Consider the following 25,198-nt stretch of genomic DNA (forward strand, 5'->3'; position numbering starts at 1 on the left):
CCGGGTACATACTATTCTAAGTACTTTCCATCTATTAACTTAATACTACCGCAGGTGTTATTATCAACCCCACTTTACAGATGAGGAAACTGAGGTGCAGGGAGGGTAACCACAAGATAACCTGAGAACTAGCAAGTGGCAGGGCCAGGATTCAAATCCAGGTAAGGTAATCGCCTTCCAGGATCCGTGCTGTTAGCCCCTGCAGTATACACTGACCACGGACAACCAGAATGTTAGCACTAAAGGGACCTGTAAAAGCATCTAGAACAATGTTCTCACATCCTATAAACTGAGGCCCAGTCACACTGGCCTACAGAAGTCGTCCTTGATTCCCAACTGCCTCTTTTCACAGCATTCCTTATCACCTTTCACAACCACCTTAAAAGGGGCTTGGATCACTCTACAGGCTACAGATTTTGACTATCTGGTAACCAGCATTTGTTTAATTCTTGAATACTCCTCTGTGATTAAGAGGAGACACATCTGTGGAGATTACTTTAAAAACAATATTCTCCTATGAAATAATCTGTTTATATACTCAGAGAATGAAACACTATGTAATACGAACACACCATAATGGTATAAAGACACAAGCAGTTTTAATAAGTAAAATTCTATACTACTAACTAGCAGATGACTGTACTGAAAATAATTACTTTGAGACTATTTTCAGCTCGCAAATTAAATGTTAAAATAGATGCTGAGTCTGATGAATATTAAAGTTCCTTCAAATTCAGAGATTCTATGATTTTGTGAAATCATAATTTCTGGTGCTTTAGTGGATGCACCTAAGCATCGGATGGGAAGGTGTGTCATGACTCCACTAAACATCATCAGGATATGCTCCCTTTATGTGGAAAAACGAGTTACTATCTCTTAAATAAAAGGCAAGTGACTTTAAGGGGAGAGGAGGAGTGTGCTTATTAGGTTCCCGGAAACACCAATGATGAATCTTAGTTCTAGGATAACCAGCTCATCACCAGAAGATACCACTGGGTTTCCTTTCCTAGGTGCAGTGCACAGTGACCTCTACTGGTGTAAATATGGAATCCTGAAATGCAACTTTCTCCGTAAGTGAATTTTCAGAGGCACAATTAAGAATATTTATTCAGGGGCTTCCCCAGTGGCGCAGTGGTTAAGAATCCGCCTGCCAATTCAGGGGACACGGCTTCGAGCCCTGGTCCAGGAACATCCCACATGCCGCGGAGCAACTAAGCCCGTGCGCCACAACTACTGAGCCTGCATTCTAGAACCAGTGAGCCACAACTACTGAGTCCACGTGCCACAACTACTGAAGCTCACGCGCCTAGAGCCCGTGCTCTGCAACAAGAGAAGCCACCGCAATGAGAAGCCTGCGCACCACAACGAAGGGTAGCCCCTGCTCACCGCAACTAGAGAAAGCCCGCGCGCAGCAATGAAGACCCGACGCAGCCAAAAAAAAAAAAAAGAATATTTATTCTTTGGGAACCTTTTAAAGTTTTTGATTAAAAAATAAATTTCCCCCCTACTAGTATTAAACATTCCAATTAAAACAGACCACATAAATAATATCACAGAATGGAAAGAACTAAACAGCATTTTCATTAAAAAATTAATCCTGCCAGTGATAGCAATAATAAAGTGTCATGGTATCAAAGCTGTTATTAAAAAAATAACCTTTTGGAAATACCTCTAATACACCCCAAAAGTTATCAAAGGCACCAACTACAGAACAAGAATTCAAAACTTTCAGCTGTCAAATATTATGTGGCCCACGTTCTCATGAATATTTTGCTTTCTTGTTTCCAAAATAATACTTAGAGCTTTGGTTTTTTTCTTTCAAATCTCAAAGGTTATCAGAAATAAAATAATTATAGATAGGTTTATTAAGTTTCTAAAACTTACAATGAACAAATTTTACTATTCAATACATGTGAAAAAAATGTCAAATAATACAGTTGACCCTTGAACAACACAGGTTTGAACTGAGCAGGTCCACTTATTCACAGAATTTTCACAGATTATTTACAGGAGTGAATACTACAGTAGTACTACACGATCTAAGGTAGGTCGAGTCCCTGGATATGGAACCGCAGCTACCAAGGAACCTAGTATATGGAGGCCAACTAGAAACAGCTGTACGTTACATGTGGGGAGGGTAGGCACTCCTGACCCCAACGCTGTTCAAGGGTCAATTGTACTTGACCTTAAAGACAGCCTTAATGTGCTTTGTTACATGATAGCCACACACATGCAACTATGATGGAAATACTGTACACAATTTCACAGGAAAGTATGAGTTTTAAAAAACCGACAGGACTATTTTTAATTCTTGCAGGCTGAAATAATTTCCTTGAAACTTCATTTCCATAAATTTCCATTGCAGAAAACGAGTACGAAAAACTTCAAAATGATACTTTTCAGTGATGAATACTCAAACCAGATTTTGTTCCAACGGTGGGGAAATATAGCTTCTCTGATCTTGCTCTATTTTTTTTAACCAAGCATAATAAAAATAGTTGCGGATTGGTGAGTTAGTTGGGTTTTGCACAGAATATATACTCAGATTAAATGCAGTTATTTCTCCAGAAATGTTATTTATTGCTTAAATAAGAGTAATGGGTTAGGAAAAATGAAGACATTTCTATTTAACTTTGATAACTAGGATTTAACTATTTCTATACTATATTTCCTTTTCATTATTTCCACTTATTAATTTATCAGTCAGTATTTGTTGTACTACATGTAAGGCACAATCAGGAAAAAAAGGGTGAATAAGGCATTATTCTTGCTCCTGAGGAAGTAGCAGCCAGTAGGGAAAACAGGATTGCTATACAAATAACTACAAGGACATATTTTAAATAACTTAGCCTTAAAATACGAAGTTTTCCCTAAAAAGCTATCTAAGAGTTTGTGCAACTCCTTACCCCACCACATACATATCTGTAGCCACGTGAAAGGCCTGCTTCTGCAGACCAGACAGTATCTTCTCTCTCCTCTCTTTTATCGGGGATGGGGTGGGGAAATTATGCTTCCGGCACAAGATCCATCCATATACACAGCTGTTAAAGCAATTACCACCACATAAACCTCCTCCTTTTCAACCAATCATATCCATAAAATATGCCCTGGAATCAACTACTGAATGGACGCCTGGAATCACAGACCGAATGGACACGTAGTTTTTAGGAGAGAAAGCCTAAATGAGAAGTGAAAACCCATCGTGAGCCCATCAGTCTCTACCGTCAGCCTAGGATAACATAAGACATGACAACAGCAATTTCCTAAAAGTTATCTCTAATTCACTGAAAGAATTAATGTTTTTCAAAATTATAAACAGTAAGTCACAAAATTCTATGTAAACACTGAAGTCTTGACAGTACTCTAAAATAGCATGTCCAAAAAAGCAATAACATCATTTAAAACTCTACCAAGACTGGGTGTAACAGAGAAAAACAGGAAACAACTGAAATATTCCTCAGTAGAGGACTGAAACATCATTTAAAACTCTGCGGAGACTAAGTATAAATAGAAAAACAGGAGACGGCTGCAACGTCCCTCAGAAGACTGGTTAACTAAATTACGGGTAACTAAACTGGAATATTATGGATGTATTATAAAAAATGATATGCTTTTATGCACTGAAGTGTCTGGAAGGATAAATACATGGACAACTGATGACAGTGGTTGCCTCTGCAGGACCACTGGCGGGCTGCTTAATTTTGAATTTTTTATTTCATATTCTTTAGTACTTGTTGAATTTTTCATGATAAACGTAGTGTTTAAAAAATAAAACAGAAAAATAATCATAAGATAAATACTATTTTGAATGACAAAAACCCAACCACTGCTCTGTGGAGAGTGGAATGAAAGCAGGAGTGTGAGAGATTTTCAGAAGAAAAAAATAAACGACATACATCAATTTTTTTTGTCAAATGAATACTCTGATAAATTCATTTGTCAAAATAAACTACTGTCAATTTGCAAAAAAATAAATGACCGAATTGGGTAAAAGGCCAGTATTCTTAAAAGGAAATAAACCTTTACATGAGAGTTACTCAATGTGGGAGTATTATCATCTTTTATAAAATATTTTCTATTTCCACTGTTATCCTCACAAGTTTTCTTATTTGTTTGCTTCATTCAATGCTTTGCTCCAAATGTTAATACTCCAAGAATTAGCTGTGAGCAACCCTCCATTCTCCTTCCAGTGGAAGCTTTTGCTGCACACACCTCAAAAGCATATGCAATGCAGTACACAGCGTGCAGGATGTGTACAAATCCTCACGATAGTCGGATGACAAGTTCTGTGCCTAGGACAGAATTCTCTGTGGGGGCTACAGGCAGTAAAATTTGTTTTGAAAATAACAATTCAGAAACACGTAACACTGCTTTTAAATGTAGATCAGATTTTAAGGCACTGAAATGCTGTAATTGAGAGATCCTTTTCTCCTTCATTTTTTGAAAATAATGTAGGGAAAAAACCCCAAACAACAACAAAAGCAACTATGTTATCTAGTATGAAATTCCACATTATAAATTTTCAATTTACTAACTAGTATAGGTAGAGATTAACTGGAAAAAGCAATCAGGAGGAAGAAAACAAAACCAGGGTGGAATTGGGGCCTGAGTGGGGAGGGAGAAACGAAGCAGGTCTGTCACGGAACATCAGGAATGCAGTTTGCACTTGTGAACTGCCGATCATTTATTGGCTTTTCATTTCCGTTAAGGGGAGACTTGCTCTATAGAAAAATGTGTGTTGTGACAGGGACAGTTCACTGGGGGTTGGGGTGGGGTGTGAAGAATAACTTTTTTTTTAATTCCTGAAAGGTTCAGGGCTAGATTAAAGCTCAACAGAGGAAAGCAAAAAAAGAAAGCTAGGAAAAGGCAAGCTTCACTTATTTTACAATATCACCTGAGGCTAACTATGTATTTTACAGATTAAATTCCCAAAGTGTCTGTGTGTGTACGTGTGTGTATGCACGTTACAAGTTGTATGAAAATAATGCGTGTAAAGAAAGCAAAAGCAAACCTCTCACTGAGTCCCGACTGACCTTAAAAAAAATAATCAATTTTATCAGCCATGAGAATAATTTGATAAGGCAGGTGTTTTTGTGGCTATAATTTTTAGAGTCAATTCACTTGTCCACTTTCAGATTTATTATCTTGGGAGCCTAAAACAGTAACGTTCTTCATCTTCTGGCAAAGCTGATTGTCAAATGATTTTAAAAATCTGCCCCTAAAAAAAAAAAAAAAAAAAAAATCTGCCCCTCATGAGTATTTATTAGAGTCAAAATCCTATACCAGTTAAGCCATCTGGCAATGGCAAAATTCTGTTGGAGCTTACAAAATGAGAGGAATGTTAATAACTCTCCAAACTAAGTCCTTTAAAATTAAAAAAAAAAAAAACCACAGACTTTAAAAACTATAGTATACTCCAAAGGGAGTACACCCAGCACCACATGAATGGTAAAATGAAGTGACAATCTTGAAGAAATGAAGATTTATCCTTTAAAATAATATAAAATATTTTATATTCAGCTAAAAGCTTTCATGCTTCTAAGACCAAATTGAACTAGAAACACCTTCATTTCTGAGTTTCATAGCAGAGACTCCAGGTCCTCTATTTTAATAACTAACAGCACAATGTAACCTTACAGCAGATATAAAAATCAAAAGATCTTTGGAAAAACTGAAAATTAATTTGTTATGGCTAAATGACTTTTTTTTTTACTGTATAGTAATGCTGTGTCATGAGCACTTTATTTTTTTGACAACTAATGGGAATTTCAAAATCCTACTTTTCTGGTTGGAAACCGACTGATCAGGCCTTTAATGGAGAGGCTCTCACACTCACCTTGATGAATCTAGTTAGCTACTTATTCCTCATTTAAATACGCAACGAAGCTGCAAACCAAAATGCTGTACAGTCTACATCAAACTAACTATACTATACAGTTTGATTTACAGTGAATCTACACTATGATGGACTCCTGAAATACTGTTACCTACAAAAATCCTTTTTCTTGCCTTTAAAGAAACATTTTTAACCTAGTAGAAAACACTCTAAATTAAAAATTAACACAGGAGATACATAGAAAAAAAAGGGGTGGGGGGAGGTCAGGGACAAATCTGCCTTGTTAAAATCTTTTCCTTAGGAAAAAAAGATAGAATGCACACTTGCATCTGAGATGATAACTTATTCACCCAAAATGCAAAGTGCATTATTGCTGTTTATATGTATCTTCTTAAATACTGCTCTTCCGCTTTACAGGCTAATTAGAATAGAGATCAATACATTGCTTCCTTCTTGCTGTTGCTCTTCTCACACTACAAATAAGAGGTCCTAGTAGTATAAGGATGACTATCAGCCTGGACACATTAGAAAGAAATATTTTAGTTTCAATGTTACCAGGAAACAACTAGATTAAAAAGTAGCATGCTGGGCTTCCCCGGTGGCGCAGTGGTTGAGAGTCCGCCTGCCGATGCAGGGGACACGGGTTCGTGCCCCGGTCCGGGAAGATCCCACATGCCGTGGAGCGGCTGGGCCCGTGAGCCATAGCCGCTGAGCCTGCGCGTCCGGAGCCTCTGCTCCGCAACGGGAGAAGCCATAACAGTGAGGGGCCCGCGTACCGCAAAAATAAATAAATAAATAAATAAAAATAAAAAGTAGCATGCTATACGGTACAGTCATGGGGAACCAACATTTCCGGTTCCATACCTAAACTCACCTAAAAATGAATATAAAGAAATCCATTTATCTTAGTAGTATTTCTTAAGTATTTAATTTGCTTCTCAGTCAAGTAACAAAATGGTAACAGTTTAAATTTACTCATGTTTATCCAGAACAAAGGTCGATAAAGGTAAAGGGGAGCCAGGTGCAACAAAAAGGCAGCTATAAGGTCAATTGTTTGAATTTTTACCCAGCAAACTCCCTCTGTCCACCTCCCCCAACAGGCGAACTTCAGTTACTTCTCTAACTTCTGAGACAGTGTTTTGGAACTCCTGTTTTAATTTTTTTTTTTTTTTAAACTCTGGCAAGTTAAATTACTAAAATTTAAAAATACATGTTCAATGATTAATATGACACTCTAAGTCGGAGCCTAATAATTATAGGGGATTTGAAGTAAACAGTCCAACAGGTAGAACAGGAATCATTCAACTCCAGACACTGGTAACGTCCACATTATTATAGAAAAGGAATTTTATTTAATGAGATTTGACAAACCAAACCAAACCAAACACTGGATGGGCTACTTATGCTGCTAGTAGTCAACCCGTCCAAGGGGGAACTGTTTGCTTTACTATATGCAACAAGAAATTGCCTGCACTCTAGGAAAAACTGCAAAACTAGGCCCCAAACACCAGTAGATTATTTAATGTTCTTTTAGCTTCCACCTGAGAATAAGATGCTACATATAACTTGGTCTACTGAGAAATGTTCCACTAAGAAAGAAACTAATATGAAGGAAATGAAATCTAAGACTACCTGCTAGAATAATTTCATAGAAAATTACAGTTCCTTAATCAGTGGTTCTCAAATTTTAGTTATACCTTTAGTATACTTGGATTGCTGGCTGAAGAGGCAGGTTTCCCCCACTTACTCCCAAAGCTTTTGGCTCCACTAGGTCCACTCAGTCTGCATTTTAAACAAACCCTTTGAGTATTCTAATTCAGGTTACCCTTGGTCCACACTTTGAGAGACACTGATCTTAAAAAGTGAGATATCCTTATAGGTGGTCCCTTCTATACTGTGATTCTACTGGGCAGTGTGCCCTGTCCAAAAGTATGAATTCTCTACCATTTTTATCATCAACCTCCAATGAAAATTTGACAAGGAAAGTTCTGTTTACAAAATTCACTTATTAAAGTGAGTTTTTAAAAAAAATCACTGACTTAATGAATAACATCTAACTGCCATGAAAGGAAAAAGTGAAAAAAAGAAAGGTTAACAACCTACTTAAAATTCTGCCTAGGACCGGACTTATATGTCACATAAAAGTGTACACTACCCCAATGGTCTCTCCACAACCATTCACCTATGATACATAAAACTACCAAATTAACCTCTCCTAAAACACCAATTCACCAAACCATTTTTCAGTTTGAGAACCTATTCTAAGTGGTTCCTCACAACTTAAATGATGAAATATGAACCTCTCAGCTCCTGATGCTTAAGATTCTGTGTAACCCAGTCTCACTTAACCAACCAAACCATATGTCACCTTATTCCTAGAGTGATCTTGCCAGCTCTGGTCAGATGGGTTTTACATCTTATCAACCCCTCCAAAGGGTCGACCTCCGTTAACTGCAGTCTCCACAGCATCCCTTTTCTGATTAGCTGCAGCATCTCACACCTTCACCAAATACGGAAGCGCCTGAGTATATTCAGCCTCATGCTTTATCACAACTGTTCTGTAGTATTCCACACCCTTCCCTCCCCTATGAACCTTCCAAGACCCTTGAAGGCAGTAACACTGAAAGAATTTCTCGCTATCTCCATGCCAACCCCATCAACTCCCACTCAAAACACGTCATATAGAATCAGCTTGATAACAGCCGCCACAATTTCTGTATTTATCAAATTATATCGAATACCTGCAAATTAATTTATTAGACAAACGTCTGGGTAATCATTATACATCAAGCAGTATTCCTAGGCACCAGGGCTTCACTTAGTAAACTGTCTTTGTCTTCAATTCTCTCTCATGTGAGTCCTTAAAACAAAAACAACAGATTTTTTCTTCCCCGCTTGCTACCAGCATTATAGCATGTACATGAAGCCCTAAAACCTCTTTATTATAGACTCTGAAAGTTAGAGTTCTCTACTTTTATAAGTTACCGACATTGGTATTACAACTAAGATGAGAAGCTGAGGCATCATTTTCCCTCCTCCCTCACCCAAGACCAAAATCACTGAATTTTTTATTTGATCATAGTAACATCTTGAGATAAATTTAAGGTATGGAATCTATTTCCTGTATGCCCTATTCAGTACCTAGTATATATGACCATGAGATGTTAGCTGCTAATAATTTTGATTTTAAAAGTTCCAAACTGAGGATACATATCATCTGTCATCATTAAAGATTTCTATCTCTATGATTATCTTTTTCTGAATTAATAAAAAAAGAATAGGTCTAGGGCTTCCCTGGTGGCGCAGTGGTTGGGAGTCCACATGCCAATGCAGGGGACGCGGGTTCGTGCCCCGGTCCGGGAGGATCCCATATGCCGCGGAGCGGCTGGGCCCGTGACCCATGGCCGCTGAGCCTGCGCGTCCAACGCCTGTGCTCCGCAATGGGAGAGCCCACAGCAGTGAAAGGCCCGTGTACAGCAAAAAAAAAAAAAAGAATAGGTCTATAAACACGGCAAGTAGAGACTACCTATGGATGAACAACTCTCATTAGACTTGGTATTTATTTATCATCTTTCAAATGGGGTAAAATATACACAACATAAAATTTTACCACTTTAATGGTATTTATTTTTATACTAAGAAAATTGTTTAAATGATACTGTTAATACTGACTAAAACATGGGATTCTTTCCTGCAAAAGAAAACTGCTATAGTTAACATCTGAATTTGGAAACTAATGTTACCAAATACCTTTTGCACATTATACGTACTGCTACTGCTGACAAAAAAATTAAAATAGGGCTTCCCTGGTGGTGCAGTGGTTGAGAGTCCGCCTGCCGATGCAGGGGACGCGGGTTCGTGCCCCGGTCCGGGAAGATCCCACATGCCGCGGAGTGGCTGGGCCCGTGCCATGGCCGCTGAGCCTGCGCATCCGGAGCCTGTGCTCCGCAACGGGAGAGGCCACAACAGTGAGAGGGCCGCGTACCGCAAAAAAAAAAAAAAAAAAAAAAAATTAAAATATGCTATTAATGGTTAAGTCACCTATATTTCAGGTAGTAAAATAAGATACTAAATATTATACTTCATAGATTTCCTGCATTTTCTTCAAGTTCACAAATGGTTTCTGATAACGGTAGCAGATAACCTTTATTGAGAGTTTATTATGTTTCAGGTACCTGCTAATAAGTGCTTTATATGCATCACAGGTTTTTGTTTTCTTACTGAGGTATAATTCACATACCATAAAATTCACCCTCTTCAAGTGTACAGTTCAGTAATCAAGCGTATTCACAAAGTTGTGCAACCATCACTGCTATCTAATTTGAGAACATTTTCATCATCCCAAAAAGAAACTGTGTACCTGTTAGCACCCTCCATTCCCCCTTCCCTCTCAGCCACTGGCAACCATTAATCCACTTTGTTTCCATTGATTTGCCTATTCTGGTCACTTCATATAAATAAATCATATAATATGTGGTCTTTTGTGTCTGGCTTCTTTTACTTAAGCATATTTTCCAGGTTCAACAGCGTTGTAGCCTGTATTGGTACCATGCATTACTTTTTAAGACGTCAAAGTAAACACGTGAGCTAGACACGATAATTGGCTCTACATAAAAATCCTAAGATTGAGAGATGAAGTAACTTGCCCTCTTTGAGTCTCTCTGAACTCAAATTAGTTCACTGTACTTCCACGGAGATGTAGAAAGTATAAACACTATATAAATTACATACAAACTTATTATATAGAATAAACAAGAGTTGACCCTTGCACTGCACGGGTCTACTTATACTCGAATTTTTTTTACAATAGTAGACACTACAGTACTAAGTGATCCGAGGTTCGCTGAATCCACGGATGTGGGACTTTGGATACGGAGGGCTGACTATAAGTTACACGCAAATTTTTGACTCTATGGAACCCCCCTGTTGTTCAAGGGTCAACCGCACATATTTTTTTAAAAACTGCCACCTACGTCGGTTACCATGAGTAAAAGTCATAATCTCTCTAAATTGTCTGTTTAATACAATGATCTCTGTGATGCTTTCAAACTCTAAATTCAAGTTGTTCTCAAAAACATTAAGGGTTTAGTTACTTTCTCTTCAACTCTTTATCTGATTCATACTCTTTCAAAATAATTCCTACAATTACACTTACTATAACAGACATCTCTCTATATTGTAGAGAATACTGCTTCATGTAATAAAGTATACAGTAAAAGGAACAGGGCAACAATATTAATATTTCATATTATAAAAATAAACTCAGCATTTACTTACATATCTGTTAATCCAATCTGTTTTTATTGCAACAAGTCAGAAAATAAGGAACATCAGTTTTGGGGACTATAGAATTTTTTTTAAAAAGGTCACTCTGGAAAAATCCTGATAGGCACACATGTTGACTTTTATGGGATGAATTATAGGTGGGTTCTTGGCAAACCAGTATGGAATGTTTGTACAACTGAACACTTCCACTCACTGTAAATTTGTCAGGAGCAGTCAGTAGAGAAACTTTTTAGCCTTTTTTGTTTTTTTGATTTATTCAAAATTATCTGTCAGCATATTTGCTGGTGTGTCTGCCACAGTAATAATGTAGATGTAAATGGCAGTTGCAGTATGAAAACCCTAAATGAACACTGTCTGTATATGGAAGATACATGCTGAGTTGCTCAGAAAAAACAAATGGCAAATACAAGTTATAAAAGATTGAAGAAAGGGATTAAAGCAGTGTTGAATATATTTAATCTAATCAAATAACCAATAACCAAAGGTGATAGGTTTTTTTGCTTTAACATAGTGGTGGAGAAAGGATTTTGAATCATAAAATTGCTCATGTAAACAGCCCACTTTCTGGGTCCTATAAGACCAGCAATCGCTATTCTAGAATAGCGCTACAAAACAGAGCTTTTAGGAAGTGTTCTGCATCTGCACTGTCCAACTGGGGAGCCACAAGCACACGTGGCTACTGAGCATTTTTAAGTGTGGGTGGTGTGACTGACGAACAGACTTTTGAATTTTTAACAATTTAAATAGCCACATGTGACTAAGCAGTTCCTTACTGAACAGTGCAGATGTTGAATGAGAGGCAACATGCCGTAAAAGAGCCACACCACTCATGTTCTGGAAACTTTAAAAAGTGAGAGAGACGGGGGTTATTCATACTGAAGGAGGAGAATGACAATGAGGGAAAATAAACTTCCAAAGAAATCTAAATTTGACTTCCAAGATTTTAGAGAGCCTCCTTCAAATCCATGCACGAGGGCTCTGAATATAAAAAGAAAGGAAGAAGGAGGGAAGCAGAACCCACAAAGCCAGAAGGAAAGATTCTCTATGGTTACACAGGAACTGCCACTTCGTCATAATAGCTAACATTTATTAAGCAATCAGTCCATTTTAGATATTGTACAAAGCACCATACATGTATTTTCACTTAATCCTCAAAGCAAGTCTTCCAGATAGATAGATTTATTTTCTTCATTTTATGGATAAGGATACTGGGACTTAGGGAGTTAAGTTGCTTAAATAAAAATGCATCTTCTAACTGAAATCTAGCAACAAGTGCCCTTCCTCTATGATTCAGCTGCATCCTGTATATACTTCTGTTACTGCAATTCACACATCATACTGAAATGTAGTTTACCGGCTGTTTCCCACTTAAAAGGTAAACTCCTTGAAGGCAGGGACTGTGTTCTGTCAACTCCTTACCATCATTCTCAGCCACCTGCTACCACCAGCTTTTATGTATCAAAGCACTTGAAATATATATACTCTTCAATAAGTATTTGCTGAATTCACTATGAATTTCTCTATTCCAATGATAAACCCATGTGGTAACATGCTTTTTCCAACTCTTACACCTCAAGCATTTTTATTTGAGTTTTAGAATCAAATTTAAATCTTAGCATTAAAAATAAAGGTTTGTAAATAGTTTCAAAGAATCTGGCAAGGAACTTGGAAGTTTAAATGTCTGATCAAAACATGTAACTTTGAGCTGTCTTGTTTTTTCAGACTCAATCAAAAAATCAGATTTCCCATGCTTCTGGAAATTATGTTACAAAAATTTTAGTACTACAACTGAAATCCCACCTTACACAAAAGTTGTGTCATATAATACCATTCACCCTTACATGTTCATCTTAAAGCAGAGCTGAGTCATACTGCTTAAAGTAACTTTAAATAATAAAGCCTTGAGAGTTCCCAATCTTTTCATCTCATTTATCAATGACTTGTTTTTAGCCTTTCATACTTTATTAAATTATATTCACTCTTTATGGGCACACTGCTAGTATCTACGGGGTAAAGTGAGGCCAAGATAACCTTTGGGACCTCCCCCTCCCCAATCAGAAATGGCCAAAAGAAATCTAGGAATTCCTGCCCTCGATCCAAATCCATAGCCCCACCCCCATCCCAAGAATTAATGAAATTCAACTTATAGACAAAACAGGAATAGTCACATGAGAAATGTACTCAAGGCTCTTGTTTAGAAACATTATCAGAGATGGTATCAAATAAAACTCTTGAATACACCAAGCCCTTCTAGTTAAAAAATGATCTCTTTCTTTTCAGAAACGAGTATCACACAGGGCCTCTGCTGTTGTCTTATGAGAAATATAATTTTAAAGAATATGTAACACATCATCAAATTTACCCTTGCCTTAAATTTCCATTTTACTTTTTTTTCTTACCATTAAGCCTATTTATAAAAGTAGCTATCCTAGTCCTTAAAAACATCAAAAATGTGTGTGTGTGTATATATGTGTGTGTGTATATATGTGTGTGTATATATATATACGTGTATGTATATGTGTGTGTATATATGTGTGTGTATATATGTGTGTGTGTATATATGGATATATGTGTGTATAAACATATACATATATATTCCATTTGAACATACGAAAACCCACATTTGTTGGGGAAGAAATGAAGTAGAATCCTATTTCTCAAGTTTTATCATTCCTACAAATCACCTGAGGATCTTTTTAAAATGCAGATACTGACTCAGCAGGTCTGGGATGGAGCCTGGGATTCTGAGTTTCTACCAAGCTGCCAGGTGTGATGCTGAAATTGCTGGTCTAAGGCTTTGTGTAGCTAAGAACTAATTTCTCCAAATCTGTGACTTTTTTTTGACTCTTCTAATATCTTTTTAATGTTCACTTATTCTTTCCACAAGTTTTTACTGAAGGTATATTATGAGGCAGGCATTTCACTAGGAGCATAAATAAGGTCTGATCTCAGCCCTCAAGGAAGAGAATGGCCACTTTCCTAGGGGGAACAGAAAAGGCTAAAGGTGTGGCTCTCACACTGAGTCCTGGAGATAAAGAGGAGTCCACAGAGTGAAGCAGAGGAGGATCCCATCTCAGGCAGAAGAAACAGCAAGACAGGCATTAAAGCACTGGAGGAACTGCAGATTACATCAAAACGCCGGACACATGGTGTTTGTGGTAGAGAACAGATAGGTAACTGGGGAAAGGTAAACAGAGTTATTAGATCATGGAGTCCAACATGCCACTGGTGACTTTAGAAAAGCAACTTTAGTGGACTGGTGAGGTCAAAAGCAGACGACAGTGCACTGAGAATAAAAGGAAGAAGAAATTGAGACAAATGAAAACTCTTTCCAAAGATCTTGCTCTAAAGCAAATAAAGAGACCAGTAACTGGAAAAGGACAAAAAGTCAAGGGCAAGTTTTCATTTTTTTAATAAATGTGAGACATCTGAGCACATTAAACAGGAAAACTTGGGGTCAATGAAGAGAGAAAGTTTAAAAACACAGGAAAGAGATGATACTTGACGAAGTGGTGTCCTAAGTAAAACAGGATGGAGAGAATACCAAGAAATTCGCTTTGGACCTAAGGAGTGACACTTCGTCCTAAGACTAGAGAGTAAGGTTTCTAGTCCCAGCACTTCTGAATTTGGAGGGAGAATTCTTTGTTGCCAGAGGGGGTCGGGGTGCCGCCCTATGCACTGTGGAACTTTGAGCAGCACCCCTGCCCCTCATACTCACTGAATACCAGTACTGATACCAACCGCAGCCCTGCTGTGACAACCAAAAATGTCTCCAGACATCGCCAAATGTCCCCTGGGGGAAGGAGGGAGCAAAACCTTCCTGATTCAGAACTACTGGCCTAGAGGCACGGACTAGATCATTTTGACAAAGCTTAGAGGGAGACTGAAACAAAGTGGTTCCCATCTACCAGTTGTACCCTGAGAAAGGAGGAGGGTCCTTTGCTCAAAGTGGGGGAAAAGTATGTATTGCTGTGGGTGAGAAAAAATTTGCAATGATTTTGTGGCGAATGGGAGAGGCACATAAGCAGGGAAACAAAATCACCTGGGTATTAGAAATATTTTCTATTCTCCTAGGCCTAAAAAGCAAGTACACTTCGCTTTATGGGCTCTCCAGAAAACAGTACACAAAAGGACATGAGCTTGAATAATGCACTGAAAGATCTTTCTCAAAATATTCTTAAAAATTTAAGGAAGTGAATCATTCTGAAAAGTGTTTTGACTCTTAGAAGAACCATCTTCTTGTTTACCAGAATAGAGATTTAGGGGTAAAAAGTGAATTGATCTTTTTTTCAGAATATACAATCTTATCAAAATTTTGTAAAGTCTTCATTAGGAAGTCTTCTGTTTTATTTTCGCACTCCTATCCATTACAACCAATACTTTGATTTTTATTTTAAGACACAAAAGTAAAACAATCTAATATTTTAAATGATGCATCACCTTTGAAAAACTGTCATGTTAACTTCCATATGCTGGGTATACTCCACATTAATATTTGTGCTCAGTGTAGAGAAAATTTTAATATTTATATCTAGGTCCCCAAATCTTAATTACTGCATACTTACAAAGTGGTCAGAAGATGTTGTAACTAGCTACCTCACTTAAACTTATCTTCTAAAAACAGTCTTTATGACTTGAAAATCTGGTTTATGTTTTAACAACCTAATTTTCTGAAAATGTTGAAAGTATACTTTTCACAGTACACATTAGGCAGTTGCCCTTATACAAGTGAAAACAGGCCAGATGTATGATAATACCTCCAGTGTTTGTCAACATCATTTCCAAGGAAAGTAATCTGCAAAGAAATTTATCTCACTTAAAAATCTCCCCAAAATATGTATTTAAAAGATATGGAACTTTGTCCCAGAAATTTTTCTCTTTTCCTTTTCCTGGATCCATAAACTTATTGTAGCACTTTCATGCGCAGCTAAGAGAACTGCAAATCTCCCTCAAGAGACTTCAGCTCAACACAAATATCTAGCACATTAAAATATGCTCAAACAATAATTCCAGATATAATAGGCAAAGATTCTCATCTGCTAAAATAAACCTCAGCATAAGCATATGTTCAGAAGTATGACTTTTTTCAGCTAGAGAGAAGCCACGGTGGTGGTTATAATCTCACTATGGTTATTAGTCTCACTGCCTAAACAGAACTCCTCTGGGCTCCACAACCATCTGAAGTTGGTCTCAATACTGAATGATAAGCACTTTGGATATGTTACCACTTCTCTTTCAAAGAAAGAAAATTCAAGTTGGGTTCGTTTTCTGATCTGCTACATGTACTGATCAAAGGACAAAAAATTAAGCTGAAATTCCATATTCTAAAGACCAATGTGAACAACATCTTTCAACTGCATTTCTAATTTGCAACATGATCTGCACACTTGAGGCCTCTATAAGATGAGCTCTGATAACGGGCATTATATCATCAGGAAAAGCCCATGCACTTCACCCAAAACTGACTACAAAATGGTGCGTAGGCCATTTTTCTCTCTTACCAAGTGAGAAAGAATTTACTGAAGGCAAACATATTCGTACAGCAATCAGGGTTATTTCTAAAGCTGTTAGGTTATGTCTTTATTCCTCCCAAAGGAAATGAAAAGTGCACATGATTTGGAAACATGTTAAAAGGTGTAAGAATGAAAGAAAAAAAAAGGTATAAGAATTGAGAAAGGGAATGTTAAGTGTAGTTAAAGAACAACCTAGATATAAATAATTCAATTATGCTTAAAAAAATCTAAGGATTTCAATACCTGGCCCACATTTTAAGCTACTGATTAAAAAAAAAACTCTTGTTGTCTATTTACTGTTGCAAGTTACTACTAAAATCAAATTCCTTCAAAACCAACATTAAGCAAATAAAATTTCACTAGACACTTCAATCAACAAAGTACTGAGTTCAGTCAAGTTCCAAAGTGGACAAACTTCTGAGACTTATTTTTCTTAATATAAACTGGATCCAATCTCTGAGGGTGCTCAATACTAAAAAGTCAAAAAGGCCATAAGCACTGATTTCCATGATGACTCATAATCTTAAAATATTTTATTCTAACATATTTGGATTACATAAACATGCAACCTTGACATAAAGGTTAACTTTCTCATTTCAAAAAGAAATCTGGGTATATTTAGGTGCTGAACAATGCTCGTCCTTTTCTTAAACAACCTGTGTTGGCCTCTCACTGGCTTTATTTTCTGTGGGAAATAAGGCAAGTATGCTAGTCCTAATTTTATTCTCTTTTTCTGAGTTCTTTTCAATTTTCCTCCTCCAATGTAATTAAAAAAACTGTCCCCTTAATATTTAAAAAAAAGGTTTTAATATCAGAAACAAAAATTAACTGGGTTCAAAGGTCATGCCTTAGCATGTTTCTAATAATTACTTATAACAATTTTATTGACAAGGTTAAAGTAAACCTGAAACAAATGGCAAAGGATGTAATTATTCCATTTAACATCTTCATTAAGGATTCTTTTCCCTAAAAAGTTGAAAATAAGGCCAAAACACAATTGGGGCATTGTGACATCTATAAAATTAAGAGTCAGTAAATAATCTTAACTATATTACTATTTTTGTTTTACAATACTTAAAAGAATTCAGGAACAGAACACTTAACTAAATTATGCAAGATGTGACTGCATCTCAAGTGAGGTACAGACAAAACAATATTAACTGTGAATGGTGTTAATCAATGGAAAGTAACATCATGCAATGTCACCTTAAGAACTAAAAAACTATACACTGCAAACTGAGAAGATGCTGGGATAACTGTTTAAGAAAGGCATACAATTTTAAATGGTAAAATGCTTCAGGGCCAGAATGAAGAGGTTTCAGTTCTAATGCTAATAACTGTGACTAGCACTGGCCACCTAGAGAAATGTGGAAAATTCGTGGCTTAGCGAGAGTCCCTGGATAGATTAATGGTACCTGACATAGCTGGACCTGTAAAGTATATACATCTTTTGAGGGGAGAAGGAAAATGCTGGTACACCTTCCATATTTTTGAACCTTGCTCTAGGTAAATATTAGAGTGCTAGCACAAGGCAACAAATTCTGTTACTGATGGGTATCACAAAGCTAACTTCCCCCAGACTCAGGGTTCTTTCTAGTGTGCAAGTTATAGGAGAAACGGCACCCTAAAATATGTGAGTCACTCTCCTGGGGCTTCAAAGATTTTTAATTAAAGATGAAAGCTATAAGCTCAGAAGAATATCAGAAAGCCAGAAGCAAGAACGGTGCTAGGGCCTCAACACTCCTGTTAACAGAAGTGAAATTCCAGATCATAAAATGCTTAGAGAGCAGAAGGGTGTAGGAACAATCATGTTGGCGCAAAGGCATTGAGAACGTTATTAATTCTCATTTACTACGATAGGTTGTAATACTAAAGAGGGCCCAAGGGTGTACATCAGACTCTCTGTGCAGGACCACCCATGAAGTGTTCTTTCCTGGGTTAAATTCCAAAACCATATAAACGTCTGGGTTTTTTGCTTGTTTATCATCATCCCAAGAGGTCTACTGCTTGGGTTTCAAATATGTACTCTAAATACATGATGAGCCAAACGTACTGTTTTTGTTTTTATCAATCCATTCTAGGCAGAATGGCTCAATGAAATCATGTACTTCACTTTGTTTTTGTTTTTCTTGCGGTACACGGGCCTCTCACTGTTGTGGCCTCTCCCATTGCGGAGCACAGGCTCCGGACGCGCAGGCTCACGGGCCCCGCCGCTCCGCGGCATGCGGGATCCTCCCGGACCGGGGCACGAGCCTGTGTCCCCTGCATCGGCAGGCGGACTCTCAACCACTGCGCCACCAGGGAAGCCCTGTACTTCACTTTGAATTAATCAGTTTGATAAAAAGGAGTTTAGAATGGGGGTTCATAAATTAGAACATCCAAGAGGTCGCCCATAAGACAGCCTTCAAAAAATTTACGAAAAAGTAAAAGAAGAAAGTTTTCTTTTTGGTAGAATACTGAATATGAAACAAGTCAAAAGGCCAAAAAGGGGCACATGCCTGCCCGCTGCTGTATCCCTCTCACTCATCTCACATCTCTGTCTTCTCTCTGAAGTCTTTCTTATTCAGTCTCAATTAACTTTTGGTGTCTTTGAAACCAGCTGGTGCAAAGAAAGAAGCTGAAGAAAATCCACCAAGTGAACCATACGACTGATGCTATTGAGAGCACTGGACAGTAATTTTAGAGAGTACTATTAGGCTATAATAAATCAGAAGATGAATCATAACTCAAAAATCATTTAAAGCTACTTTTTTTGTTAGCCAGCTATCAGAAATATTACTGCTTTAAAAATTAAAGGCAGCTCTCTTGCTCGCTCTCATTCTGAGAATACATTTAGTACCGAGTACAAATTAATTTCCAGTTGTTGGGGCATTTAAACGAGTCATTTTTCTAATAAAGACTGAGTTGGCCCTGATGAGACTATATCAGCCTTTAAAGATCTAATTCCTAGGAACTACAAGTTTGCTAAGCATGTGTGAGACTCAAAGCAGAGAAAGATATTGCTTTTAAGTTGTCTGATTCCTGAGAGAATATTCAAGTACTATCATAAAAAGATCAAAAGAAAATCTACAAAGCTTGCTAAAGGTTGAGAAGGTGCCTGATATATACACATATGCATGTACATATATACATGTATGTGTATAAATTGTATTATAAATTGTATTAGATTATCAGAAACCATTTTGAAATGTTAAATTAAAAATGTAAAGTCAAGAAACAAAAGCAAAGACTACTCACTAACAGAAAAAATATATACCATTAAAAATCAACCTGGCTCAACCACTTCCAGGCAGAAGAGATGCTTTAAGATGCCAAAGTAGATATCTGACAACAAAACACAACAAAAGGCATTAAGTAGTCAAGAGCAACTTTCTTTTTCCACCAGACCATCAACCACTGGAGTTAATGACAATGGACAGAGAGCTGTCTAAACTGCTAAGAACAAAGGGAAAAAGTAGCAAAGTATTCCTCTGGAGAAACTGAGAAAATCACACCTTGAAAGGACTCAATGACAAATCACAAAATGTCAGCCTTACTCAACTCTCTGGACTTAGACTTCATCCTGATTTCAAGACCTGGTTATACTATTCCTATATGCTCTGAAAATCATTTCCATCTGACGTTTAGTGCTTTAGAAAAGAATCAAGGCCATACCCTCATCTACAACCCTTGGATAGTTAGAATAATCACATAGCTGGAGGCTCATAAGATCCAAAGGCTAGTCAGTGCCTTTATTCTCATAGTTTCTCAGGTGAATCCTCCATTCGAATTTTTCCTTCATCCGTAAACATTCCCACATTCCCTACTTTTACTAACAGTTAAATGAAAATGCTGCTGGTGTAAGGGAAATCCTTTTTTGGCCCTTTGAAAATGGATACTAATTTAAGAAGTCACTCTTTGTCTGCCATTAATTAAAATGTACACTACTGAGTTTATCTGCTCAGAGTATAGAAGTCATGTTAGGAAGAAAACTTTCAACACAGAGCTCAAATTAAAACAAAGGCTCTGAACTGTGGATCTGGAGACAGGTACAGTTTGTACTTACACCTCCCTATTTAAAGTACTCCATCTACAGCATGTGGCAAAGAAAAAGTACAGCTGTAACACAGTTGAAGGGACTGCCAAATCCCAAACTTAGCTCTCTACATCAAGGTAGCAATTAAATTTTACATTATCCCCTAAAGAGTCTAGCTATTATTTTTTTTAAAGCTCTGATGAGAAATTAAATTACTGCTTTACATTTGGAAGCACAGGTGACTACAGTTATTGTGGCATTTCATGATTTCCAATGGAACCAAGATCCCTACTGTGTCTTCCTAACCTGGTTGCTATGAATGACTAGATAGTCCAGAATGGACAGTAACTTCACTTCTCTCTCCCAAGTAGATGATGTCTTTTGAGACCTCAAATTTTATTTGACAGACTTAATTTGGGATAAAATAACTCTAAATATGCTTTTCAAATTCTCAGTGTCATATAGGGAGGTCTAATAAAAATTTTTTAAAGCATTTTTCTAAATGATTTGAGTAAGACAATTTTTCCCATACAATGGATTGAGTCGGACACAATTTTTAAAAAGTAATTTGTTTATTTCAGTGATTAACAACTTTTCTTTTCTCCCCCACATGGCTGCATGGCGCAGCTTGTGGGATCCTAGCTCCCCGACCAGGGATCGAGCCCTCACCCTCAACAGTGAAAGCGTGGAGTCCTAACTACTGGACCGCCAGGGAAGTCCCAACAACTTTCTTTTTAGTATGAGTGTACTTATGAGAAAAGTATAAATCTTTTTTTTTCATTTTAATCGAATCATCCTTTTTCAAGTCCCATGGAAAAATCTCTACTCTTAAAACTTGAGTTCCTACTTTGCTGAATAAGAAAATGAGGAATACTGTGTTTTCACCATTAAATTGTTACTATCTGGACATATTTGGACAATTAACAAAAGGAAGGAAGCCGCCTAATTGTTCTTCCTGAAATTAGATCACAGCCATCTCTTTATTACCAGCAAGCCAGGTACGCCAGCAGGCTTGCCACTAGCCTAACAAATCAAACTCCTGTTTAAAGACTGGTACTGAGGACCAGAAACACAAATACAGCTCGAATAACGAAGTAAGCTGTAGAGGTAGAAAAAAACACTTCAGAGCTTTAAAGTTCCAAGAACATATAACTCCATCCCATCCCCTCTCCCTACTCCCTGATGTGAGGTTGTTAATACTCAAATCTGCATAAATTATCCCTTAATTATTTACAATTAATATACAACAGTGATTTGCATGCCCCCAAAGTCTCTATTAGCCACTTTGGACAATTGTAACAATAGTGAACACCCAGGTATACTACATGTCAGGCAGTGTTCTAAGTGCTTTGGTGCTCTTCAAATGAAAATCAGGAGAATTCTCCATTCAAATTTCTACAAAAGTTATAGGGGACCTTGTTAAAACACCTATTTAGTAAAGACCTATATTTTTATACAACTTGGATTCAGTCAGCTACAAAGCCAATTTTCACTCAAAGATTTTGCTGGATAATTGTATGAAAAAACAGATATATTAAGGTTATGCTACTAGATAAATAAAAATAGTGAACAAATTGTTAATTTATTTGGTAAATGAAAAACCTATTTCTAACAAACCACTAAAACAGCAAAATGATAGTTATATCACTTGCTTAACAGGAAATTTTAATGAGCAGACAAAACAAATGCTAGTATACTATAAAAAAGAAACAATAGAAATGAAATGGAAAGACACATTGCATATTTTCAGTGTAGCTGTATTTAATGAAGTCCAAAAAACCTTCACTTTTAAAAGTCAGCATGAATTTTTTTAAGTGCAAGAATAATTTTCAGTAAATAGATTCTTTGCTACATAATGCCAATACTTTTGGATTTTCTTTGCCGATTTGTTAGTTGAACTATTACTAAAAAACATAAAAGTATGGGCATTACAAATTCATGTTAAAAGCTAGGCAGTGGCTATCGTATTTAACAATTTGCAATACTTGTATGAAGGTTGTAAATTTGTTTATAACACCCAAAGTAATTTACAAATGGAATTCTATAAAGATGTGTTTCATCACTCTAAAATGTGACTATCTTTCCCCCCTGTATGTGTGTTTTAAACTGTTCCAAGTGTATTTACGTAGATCTTAAATAGTTACAGAATCCAGTCATAGGTTGTTATGAAATGTGTCCTCCAAAAACATATGTTTAAGTCCCAACTTCCAGTACCACAGAATGTGACCTTATTTGGAAACAGGATCATTATAAATATAATTAGTCAAGATGAGGTCATGCTGGAGTAGGGTGTGCCCCTAATCCAATAAAACTGGTGTGCTTTTAAGAAGAAAATTTAGATACAGACAAGCATAGAAGGAAGATGATGTGAAGATACATGATGGAAAACAGCCATGTGATGACACAGGCAGAGACTGAAGTGACATATCTACAAGCCAAGAACAAGGATTGCTGAGAACTTCCAGAAGTTGGGAAGAGGCAAGGAAGGATTCTCCTCTAGAGCCTTCAGAGAGAGAATGGCCCTGCCAACACCTTGATTTCAGACTTCTAGCCTCTAGAACTATGAGAAATTAAGTTTCTGTTGTTCTAAGCCACCCACTTTTTGGTATGTTGTTACAGCAGCTCTATGAAATTAATTATACAGACCATATATTATAATTAGAATCTACCTGTCCAAAAGAGCATTTTTTTAAACTAAGGCATAGCTTTTAAGTCAGCAAACCCAGGGTTCAAAGACCTATGCAAATCAAAGGCTGTGAGACCATGGATTTGAGTTTGCTTATTTGTAAAGAAGGGAAAATGAATCCTACCAAACAGTGTATTTCTGAAGATAAATTATATAGAATGTCAATGACACAGAGGTTAAAAATTTTCTCTGTCCACTCTCAAACCCCTCTCCCTGTAATGAGAATGTATTTTAACATATGGTCAGACACTATTTGGCTAACAATTCAGAAAGTAATATGATAAAAAGAGGACTAATTCAAATATTATTAAATAAATTTTATAAAAAACACTGTCCTAAATGAAGCCCTGATAGCGTTACTACTTAGAAATCTCTAAATCTTTACCCTGGGTATGACCACAGTGCTATGTGGTGTGCTGTTTTTCAGAACCTTCTAAGAAGGTAAATGCTACCCTATCTAAAAAGGCTCAACGTAGTTTCAATAACCAGAGAAGGTCAATTCTTAAACAAGTTATCTTTTATACTTTCAAAGGTTATTTATTTAATACAAGTCTTCTGATTTTACTAATATTCTTACTAATGTGTAAACTGACCCAAGTTCAGTAATAAACACAAGACTCATGTCATTAAAAAGCGACTGTTCAAATGCAAGAACTTTTTATTTCATGTAATAATAACATAAGCAAATAATAATTAACTTTGGCAAGATTAGTAGAAATAGAAGTATAACTCACAAATATGATAAGCATGTTCCCCTGATGTGTGGATTAGGCAGTAATATGGCCACAATGTTTAGAATCATCTGTCCAAAGGCTTTGGAAAAGGTGATCAAAGGCCAGCACCATGACATGCTGTGGATTAAACCTCATATGAACCTAAGTTTAGTGACTTGAAGAAAGCCTAGAATCAGGTTATATATTCTAATAAAGTAAAATAACTGTAAATTATTCACTACTACCAAAGACAACAGCTAACCTCCAGACTGCTTGAATTCAAGTGGTGAATAACGACTAACATTGAATGCTTACTATGTGTAAAGATAACTTTACATATTTCATTTATTTCAAGCCACGGAATATTCCTAATATATGAGTTTTATACACAAGAAAACTGAGTACTAAATTATGGCTAAATATACAGTGTATAACCGCCACATTTTAGAAAGGAGCTGCCAAAGCCACAAAAGTATAAATTTGGAAGCTACCACTGGCTCTGCTTTACAAGTATTAAAACATTTTAAAGAATAAAAAAGTTTTGAAATTTTATTTAATTCGTGGGAAAAGGTGTTTTCAAAAAGAAATCTTATTTAATATCAATGCAACACAAACCTGCCTCCAAAGTAGCAAGTTATTTAGAAAGTTAACAATATTATGCTATGGTATCACTTTAAGAAAAAAAACATATCCTGAAAGTAGGATCTAAGAAAATGAAGCTGAAGTGAATGTTCAGACACTGGAAAAGAAGACAGCCCCAAGTACACCTGTACCAGTGAAAACATAAGTTCAGTGTTGCACTGCACCCTTACCCTATAAGGATAAGCCTGGTATGCATGTTACGTTTTTCTGCACAAATTTATTTGCCTTTTCTAAAGAGAAGAGGAACTAATAGTTGGTGAACCTCTGCCACATGTGCCTGGCACTTTATTAAGTGGTACATGTTAATTTTTTAATCTGACAGGCCTGGGTTTCAATCTTTGCTCAAATATTTACAAGTGGTGAGATCTTAGGATATTAAATCCGTGACGCAGGTTTCTCTTAGTAAGAGATATTAAAGCAACAACTACCTCACAGGACTGTCAATGAGAATTATATTATGCAGGTAATAAAATCATCCCAGTTCTTGTCACACAGTATATGCCTATT

At 36.8% G+C, this 25,198-nt stretch overlaps 1 protein-coding gene across 10 annotated transcripts in view; it reads right to left on the reverse strand.

Annotated features, from left to right (window-relative positions):
* The window catches only part of SCAF8 (SR-related CTD associated factor 8), a 197,746-nt gene that overhangs the window by 89,806 nt on the left and 82,742 nt on the right, over window positions 1-25,198 (reverse strand). Inside the window, exon 21 of one of the 10 annotated variants that reach the window (XM_049695175.1) lies at window positions 9,642-9,774. The exons of the other annotated variants lie outside the window; for them this stretch is intronic. The gene's annotated coding sequence lies outside the window, so the exon portion shown is untranslated. Of the gene's footprint in view, window positions 1-9,641; window positions 9,775-25,198 lie in introns of those variants that run through there. 10 annotated transcript variants of the gene reach the window in all.

The sequence above is a fragment of the Orcinus orca genome, chromosome 12, assembly GCF_937001465.1.
Source record: "Orcinus orca chromosome 12, mOrcOrc1.1, whole genome shotgun sequence".
In the NCBI taxonomy this organism is placed as follows: Eukaryota; Metazoa; Chordata; class Mammalia; order Artiodactyla; family Delphinidae; genus Orcinus; species Orcinus orca.